The sequence below is a fragment of the Pseudophryne corroboree genome, chromosome 1 (assembly GCF_028390025.1).
Source record: "Pseudophryne corroboree isolate aPseCor3 chromosome 1, aPseCor3.hap2, whole genome shotgun sequence".
Taxonomy (NCBI): Eukaryota; Metazoa; Chordata; class Amphibia; order Anura; family Myobatrachidae; genus Pseudophryne; species Pseudophryne corroboree.
This window is the reverse complement of record NC_086444.1, coordinates 799643370-799652661: the sequence shown is the minus strand read 5'-3', so window position 1 is coordinate 799652661 and position 9292 is coordinate 799643370. Positions and strand designations below refer to the sequence as shown.

The window sequence follows — 9292 nt, the reverse complement described above, 5'->3', positions numbered from 1 at the left end:
GTGGATTCCAGTGGGGACGAATTGATAATCTGTGAGGAGGGGGATGTACACGGTGATGAATCGGAGGATGATGATGAGGTGGACATCTTGCCTCTGTAGAGCCAGTTTGTGCAAGGAGAGATTAATTGCTTCTTTTTTGGTGGGGGTCCAAACCAACCCGTCATTTCAGTCACAGTCGTGTGGCAGACCCTGTCACTGAAATGATGGGTTGGTTAAAGTGTGCATGTCCTGTTTATACAACATAAGGGTGGGTGGGAGGGCCCAAGGACAATTCCATCTTGCACCTCTTTTTTCTTTCATTTTTCTTTGCGTCATGTGCTGTTTGGGGAGTGTTTTTTGGAAGGGCCATCCTGCGTGACACTGCAGTGCCACTCCTAGATGGGCCAGGTGTTTGTGTCGGCCACTAGGGTCGCTTATCTTAGTCACACAGCTACCTCATTGCGCCTCTTTTTTTTCTTCTTTGCGTCATGTGCTGTTTGGGGAGTATTTTTTGGAAGGGCCATCCTGCGTGACACTGCAGTGCCACTCCTAGATGGGCCAGGTGTTTGTGTCGGCCACTAGGGTCACTTATCTTAGTCACACAGCTACCTCATTGCGCCTCTTTTTTTTCTTCTTTGTGTCATGTGCTGTTTGGGGAGTATTTTTTGGAAGGGCCATCCGGCCTGACACTGCAGTGCCACTCCTAGATGGGCCAGGTGTTTGTGTCGGCCACTAGGGTCGCTTAGCTTACTCACACAGCTACCTCATTGCGCCTCTTTTTTTCTTTGCGTCATGTGCTGTTTGGGGAGTGTTTTTTGGAAGGGCCATCCTGCGTGACACTGCGGTGCCACTCCTAGATGGGCCAGGTGTTTGTGTCGGCCACTTGGGTCGCTGAGCTTAGTCACACAGCTACCTCATTGCGCCTCTTTTTTTCTTTGCGTCATGTGCTGTTTGGGGAGTGTTTTTTGGAAGGGCCATCCTGCGTGACACTGCAGTGCCACTCCTAGATGGGCCAGGTGTTTGTGTCGGCCACTTGGGTCGCTGAGCTTAGTCATCCAGCGACCTCGGTGCAAATTTTAGGACTAAAAATAATATTGTGAGGTGTGAGGTGTTCAGAATAGACTGAAAATGAGTGGAAATTATGGTTATTGAGGTTAATAATACTTTGGGATCAAAATGACCCCCAAATTCTATGATTTAAGCTGTTTTTTAGGGTTTTTTGAAAAAAACACCCGAATCCGACAAAAAAAATTCGGTGAGGTTTTGCCAAACCGCGTTCGAACCCAAAACACGGCCACGGAACCGAACCCAAAACCAAAACACAAAACCCGAAAAATTTCCGATGCACATCCCTAGCGTAATGAGGACCAAGTTTGCAGACCTATGTCTTAGATCAGGGGTTCTCAAACTCGGTCCTCAGGACCCCACACAGTGCATGTTTTGCAGGTAACCCAGCAAGTACACAGGTGTATTAATTACTCACTGGCCCATTTTAAAAGGTCCACAGGTAGAACTAATTATTTCACTTTTGATTCTGTGAGGAGACCTGCAAAACATGCACTGTGTGGGGTCCTGAGCAGAGCCGGCCCTAGCCAATTTGATGCCCTAGGCAAAATTTTGTCTGGTGCCCCCTAGCTCCGCCGCTAGTTCTGCATCTGTACCTGCAACGCTCAGGTAGTGGGGCCCACCGGGGGGTTACCCTGTGGGCCAGTTCAACTCTGCACAATGCCACACAGTAATGACCATAATACATATAATTCCACACAGTAAAGGAACCTTACACATATGCCCCACATTAGTAATGCCCATAATACACATAATGCCACACAGTAATGCACCTAACACATATGCCCCACATTAGTAATGCCCATAATACACATATACTGCCACAGATACTGCCACACTTGCTGGTTATACAAAAAGATCAGTATCAAACATGTAGAAACTGTCCATTCTCTTCACTATTCAGTGTGTTTGCTGGTTTCTGTTACTCCCGTTAACTGCATGCACTTTACTTTATACTGTGGGAGCTAAATGCTCTGCCCTCCAGTCTGATGTGTCCAAAAGTCACGCTGCACTGATGTTTCATATAGAAATAGCACAACGCAACTTACTGACCACGTTACAGTGCTAGATGGCAGGGGAGTTTTACGGTATGGACTGACTAGGAAATAAAGTGTGGGGAGAACACTGCCCATGTTATGTCCCTGCAGACACCTGGGGTTTGCACAGGGATAAGGGACACACACAGGATGGCAGGGTCCCCCTCCCCCATGTGCACAAGCAGTATAGGTGATGTCAGGTTTCTGTGAAGCAGTCTTCCTAAATACACATGTGTTATCATAAGAAGCCATCCAGTAATAACCTTATATAGTCAGTAAAAATGTCACAGGTCCAGGAATTGCATTTACTGGGCTTCTGCTGTCTGTCTGAGGTCTCACAAGTCAGGGTCATTCAAGCATGTCGGAGGAAGTTTAAGGCACAGTGTGCATTTTTTTTGACAAATGTAAACAGCAGTGTATACAAGTACTGATTGAATACATTTGGAAAGTAACAGTTAGTTTGCGGACTGTCCCTCTCAGCATGAGATGCTGCAGGGACATGCTTGGATGCCCCTAGACATGCTTGAATGCCCTAGGCAAATGCCTAGCCTGCCTATAGCTAAGACCGGCTCTGGTCCTGAGGACCTAGTTTTAGAACCTGTGTCTTAGATAAATACTCAATCTACCTTAGGGAGGCTTAGATCACTAAAAATGTTTCCATCCCAATGGGAAGTTCGCATAAATGGGTGAGATAAAATACAAGATAATGGAAGAATTCCATATAAGACAAAATAAAAATGCTACTATATATGCTATTTTTTAGGTAAAATTTAGACTAATTTCCATTAACAATATGCTGTTAGTGGCTTATGGATGTACTGTGTAACTTTGGTGAGCCAACTAACCAATTCATATTTAGCACATAGATAAATGTGGAGCCTTGTCCATGGTCACATCAAGTTTAATCCAATGTCTCAGGTTTCATATGCATTTATTTTAATTGATATTCAAACTTTATGAGAGTGGATAAGCGGTAGTGTTCAATTTCATCTAAGTGCTTCTTGTTTTTCTGTAGTTTTAACGTTACCTCTAATGAAAATTCTTGGTCTGCCTTGAAGGGAAAACCAAAGCTAGGCCTGCATGTCTCTGTCCTCATATTGGCTAAAGGATCAACATGGCTGCTACGCGAACATTCTGAGCAGCTGACTAATCTTCCATGAAACAAAATATAGCCAACACTATAAAAGTTATTTTATTATAACTGATGTGACAGCAGATGACTTTTAGGAATCATTGGTCTTCAACAATTTTTTTCCAGTCACAGAAATATAAACATGTATGTTATCTTATTCAAACCAATGTAAAAGTATGTCTATAAAGCTATTTAAAATATACCAGCCAAAACTAATATAGAAAGATACATTCCAGCATTTAAAAATGGCCAAAGAGAGACATTTAGCGGAATGTAATGTAGTTAGTCCGAGATCGCCTTAGGTGTGGGATGCCGACCGATCTCTGACATTTTTTTAAAGGGGCAAACACAAGGCAAAGCCATGCCCTGTAAGTAATTGCCCCTTTAAAAAAACATCCAAGATCAGCCAGCATCTAGCACCTCTGGCAATCTCAGACTCCAATACATCTCGCTGATTCTGTGTGTAGCAAAATAATTTATTTGTTATGGATTTATAGCTTCACTCATACAACTTGGTCTACTTTCAAATACCCAGCTACAAACATCTAAAAGCTCGTATAAAAGTAATAACAAAATGTGGGGCAATTACAAATTTACTAAACCGAAAACCAATAGAGTAGTGCTTGTTCATATTCTTCGAAAGTGTTGGATCACTCAAACTTTGATAAATGTGGCCAATTCTGCTATAAAATCTGCATTTCCACAAATGGATTCACAGGTTAAATGTTTCCAAGAGAAAGATGAACCAATAAGCCCACATTGGCTGAAATGAAACAGAATTTGTAATCACTTTCTTAATTGTGAGAGATGACGGGCTTATATGTGCCTTAGCTTATGTCTGAGGGTCAGACTTACATTGAAAAAGACAAAATATTTATAGCGACACAGTACCCAAGCTATCTATGGGTTACAGCTCACACAGTAACTTAGTAAATCTATAATTTGACAATACAAGTTCATTAAAGAAAGACTAGTATGTACTTTTGAAAATAAAATCTGTCTACAAAAAAAAATAAAAAAATAAAGACTAGTATGTACCCAGTTTCACCTGAAGATCAGAGTCAGGGCTCTATTTACTAAGCCTTGGATGGCGATAAATCTGACGGAGAAAAAGTCCCAGCCAATAGGCTCCTGTCATTTTTCAAACCCAGCCTGTAACATGGCAGTTAGGAGCCGGTTGGTTGGGACTTTTTATTTCCGTCGGATTTATCTCCATCCAAGGCTTAGTAAATAGACCCCTCAGTCTCTTGCTTACTCTTGCTAACCTGCCATAACAGGGAAAGTTTCTCTTAGTGAGAAGTTGTGAGTGAGATACGGTTGGAAAAAATCCTATTGAGAGTAACCTCACTTCTACAGTGCTGCAAGAATATGGAGATTTCTTTCTTGATCTTGTGGATCCCGGATGCTTAGCCTGTTATGTAGTGTTATCATTATATCCTTTTGTTCTGGGACATATTTATTGTAAGATTGCGAGCAGGGTCTTCCTACTTCTATTTTTGTCTGTTATTGCTTAATTTGTCTTATCACTGTTGTGTCCAATTGTAAAGCACAATGGAAAATGCTGAGCTATACAGTATACGAAACTAAATAAATAAATAAATATAAGAATTACAAAGTTTCTTTGGCTGGCTAACAATCAACCTGTATTTAAACTGGTTTAATCAGTCACTGGACCTGTGTAAATCATAAGTATCCCAGATTAAAGGGATATAATGGCAACCCTATTGTTAGATCCTCTGCCAGTGTGGTAGGGTATAATGAACTTGTGGAATTTCAGGGATAGGTTTGAGGAAATGCCCTTTGCTTCAATGAGCAAACTCACAGTCCAAAATTAAACTCCCGCAGTGTCTCTCTGAAAATACGCTACTGCCAGTAATTCCAGAGAGACACGGCACATGTACATTCAACAACCCCATACTTCCCCATACTTCCCCATCTTTTGTCCTATTGCTCCTGTTGACACTGCTAGGGTTTAAATGACCAAAAGCCATGGCAGGGATTGTGTCCTTGGAATAAAAGGAATGGTGTGTGACCATTGATGAGAATGGAAACCTCCCTGCTACCATCTACTGGGGTTAGGGGCTAGGGCACCTATAAAGTCTCCAGTACCTACCTGCATTTAGCAAAAAGTAATCCTACTCTAAATCAATAGCCTCTCTTATTGATCTATAAAAGAAAACTATTGAATGAAAGAAGTGGATCAAATAAAATTGCTGAAAGTAACAGATTATTTCCTCTGTCCATTTTGGCGTGATCTGTTCTACATTTGTATTACCACAATCTAAGTTTTAGGCTTTCCTAGAAGTATTATGATTTATCCAAAACAAGAGCAATGGGAATGCTTTTGTTTAAGAGATGTTTGAATAGAACCACATTGCTAGCACTAGCTGTGCATTCAGTGTAAGTCAGTACTTACAGTACAAGGAAAAAAAGATGACTAGCTTAACATAAACATCAAAAAGTATTGCTAGAAAATAGTAAAATGACTGATCATTTCAATTACATTTCTCAGACATACAGAGGTCAAATACAAAGTGTTCCACATCAATTTTAAGATAAGTTCACAAATGTTGAGACAACACTGACTTCTGATGATAGATGTTCCAGGGAAATGAGCAATTCAGAGTTTAGTTTACATGCACTGAGCTGTGAAATGCTGTCAACATTTAAATTCTATATACATTGTATGGGATCATGAGTCTGGGACATTATACAATATGTTTTCTTCCTGCTTTACAAACCCCTTCCTGCACATACTTTTAATATACTGTTTCCAAAACACTTTTGTAGAATTGGGGGGGAAGATTTACCAGCCAATATGACTTTTTCTGAGCCAGTGTAGTTGCTATTCATGCATTGTGGCCCTATCAAGGCCAACGAGTCTTGTTACATTTTTCTTATTTAAGATTGAACCTACGGAAAAAAAGAAAGAAAATTCCCATCGCATTTTTAAAGTGATTGTGTTTTATATATATATATATATATATATATAGAGTAAAGATACACTCGGCACTCCGCCAAATAAATGTAGACATCTTGCCCGGTGCCTTCCTTCTGAGTTTGATATAAGTATGGTATGTAGGCGGCACTCGTGGACTTAATTCAAATAAGAAACCCGGACACTCCTGGGTTGAATACAACGTTTCGGATTTATTATCCTTCGTCAGGTATATAACAAATGCAAGAAATCAAGCTTACCTTTATGCAGTTAAGAAACACCAAGTGAAAGTGAAAGTAAGTGCAAAAACACTCCCCATGCTGCTGCTGCTGACGTCATCACCAATAGACGGCGCCTGAGCAGTGACTGGGACAAAGTGAAAATGAAAGTGAAAGTAAAAACCGTTACCATGGTTACAATGATACATTGTACAAACGGACATTACTACAAATGATCTTACAGCAATACTACAAAAAATAGCAACATAGCCATTATAAGAAACAATTAAAGGAAATCATTTCATTCAGTCCATGCGGGGAAACGGTATTCAAAAGATGTATCCATTTAATTTCTAACTGCAGAAGGATCTTTCCTCTATCACCCCCCCTGATATCTTCCTTGACATGGTCCAACATCATGTAGCGTAATGAGGAGAGACTGTGCTTGCAAGTTTTAAAATGTTTGGCAACAGGCTGATCTATGTTTTTCCCTTCCAATATCTGCTTAATGGCACTGCGGTGTTGTGCCATTCTTTCTTTGAACTGGCACACCGTTTTGCCTATGTAATATAAGCTGCAAGGGCACCTAATGCAGTAGATCACATATTTGCTGGTGCAAGTAAAAACATGTTTTAATTTGATCTGTTTACCACTATGTGGATGCCTGATATAATTGCCGGTGTCCAGATAGGTGCAAGTAGTGCAACCTAAGCACCTGTAGTTTCCTGGTTTTTTAGTCATGAAGTGTTTAGGATATGTGGGTGACATGTTAGCAATGTCAACATGTATCACATGGTCCCCGATGTTTTTACCCCTTGTATAACAAGGTAGTAACGCACTTTCAGGCCAGTAGTCCAAGCAGACCCAGACCTTGCAGAATTGTCTGAAAGTGCGTTACTACCTTGTTATACAAGGGGTAAAAACATCGGGGACCATGTGATACATGTTGACATTGCTAACATGTCACCCACATATCCTAAACACTTCATGACTAAAAAACCAGGAAACTACAGGTGCTTAGGTTGCACTACTTGCACCTATCTGGACACCGGCAATTATATCAGGCATCCACATAGTGGTAAACAGATCAAATTAAAACATGTTTTTACTTGCACCAGCAAATATGTGATCTACTGCATTAGGTGCCCTTGCAGCTTATATTACATAGGCAAAACGGTGTGCCAGTTCAAAGAAAGAATGGCACAACACCGCAGTGCCATTAAGCAGATATTGGAAGGGAAAAACATAGATCAGCCTGTTGCCAAACATTTTAAAACTTGCAAGCACAGTCTCTCCTCATTACGCTACATGATGTTGGACCATGTCAAGGAAGATATCAGGGGGGGTGATAGAGGAAAGATCCTTCTGCAGTTAGAAATTAAATGGATACATCTTTTGAATACCGTTTCCCCGCATGGACTGAATGAAATGATTTCCTTTAATTGTTTCTTATAATGGCTATGTTGCTATTTTTTGTAGTATTGCTGTAAGATCATTTGTAGTAATGTCCGTTTGTACAATGTATCATTGTAACCATGGTAACGGTTTTTACTTTCACTTTCATTTTCACTTTGTCCCAGTCACTGCTCAGGCGCCGTCTATTGGTGATGACGTCAGCAGCAGCAGCATGGGGAGTGTTTTTGCACTTACTTTCACTTTCACTTGGTGTTTCTTAACTGCATAAAGGTAAGCTTGATTTCTTGCATTTGTTATATACCTGACGAAGGATAATAAATCCGAAACGTTGTATTCAACCCAGGAGTGTCCGGGTTTCTTATTTGAATTAAGTCCACGAGTGCCGCCTACATACCATACTTATATATATATATATATATATATATATATATATATATCGCGCTTATTAATAACACCGTCAAAACACTTTTGTTATCTGTATATGACTTCATTACATTATCATATTTTGTACAAATAGGTTAATGCAATTGCAACATTTACTGCTAGCAGTGTGAAAAGCCACAACCTAATATTATGACGTGTAAGCATGCATAATTCTACTCTTGGTGCAGAAATACTGCAATCTTGGAGTGGGATGTATCTCAAGATGTGAGTAAACCTACGTTAGTAAACATTTTTTGTTACAGAGGGGACTGCAAAGTGCAAACACATGGAAAAGTCACTGATAATAAGAAATGATGAAGGTAAAGAATTTCAACTGAAGGATACACTTACCTGTAATTCAGATTTTGTTATCCATAGGATAAACTGTAACTGTGGTCTGTTTTATGTGGGGAAAACAAACACAATTTAAAATTACATTTACAAGACTACATAGTAACATAGTAGCATAGTATCTAAGGTTGAAAAAAGACAATTGTCCATCGGGTTCAACCTATTTGTGGTTTCCTATGTACGATTATTTTGTATAAAATTTTGACTGAAGTTGATGACTGCCGTTACGTTTTACCCCTCTTTTTTATAATAACCATAGTGCGTGACTATGCCCCGTAACCCTGGATATCCTTATCCATTAGGAATTTATCTAACCCATTCTTAAAGGTGTTGACTGAGTTGGCCATTACAACTCCCTCAGGCAGGGAATTCCAAACACGTATCGTCCTTACCGTAAAAAAGCCTTTACACCGTATTGTGTGGAATCTCCTCTCCTCTAACCTGAGCGAGTGTCCACGAGTTCTCTGTGTTGATCTAACCAAAAACAGGTCCTGCGCAAGATCTGTATATTGTCCCCTTATATATTTGTAAATGTTGATCATGTCCCCTCTTAATCTCCTCTTTTCCAGTGTAAACATGCCTAGTCTTGCAAGCCTTTCCTCGTATTCCAGCGTCTCCATACCCTTAATTAGTTCGGTCGCCCACCTTTGAACCTTTTCTAGCTCCAGGATATCCTTTTTGTTGTAAGGTGCCCAGAATTGTACACAGTATTCAAGGTGTGGCCTCACAAGTG

General features: G+C 40.3%; 1 long non-coding RNA gene across 1 annotated transcript; it reads right to left on the bottom strand.

The window, feature by feature from the left end:
* Positions 1-5743: 5743 nt before the first annotated feature.
* On the bottom strand, positions 5744-8608 carry LOC134947930 (uncharacterized). The gene is made up of 2 exons (XR_010182884.1): positions 8560-8608; positions 5744-6126 (listed from the first exon to the last, which is right to left on the bottom strand). It is a non-coding gene; the product is annotated as an uncharacterized LOC134947930 (long non-coding RNA).
* Positions 8609-9292: the final 684 nt, after the last annotated feature.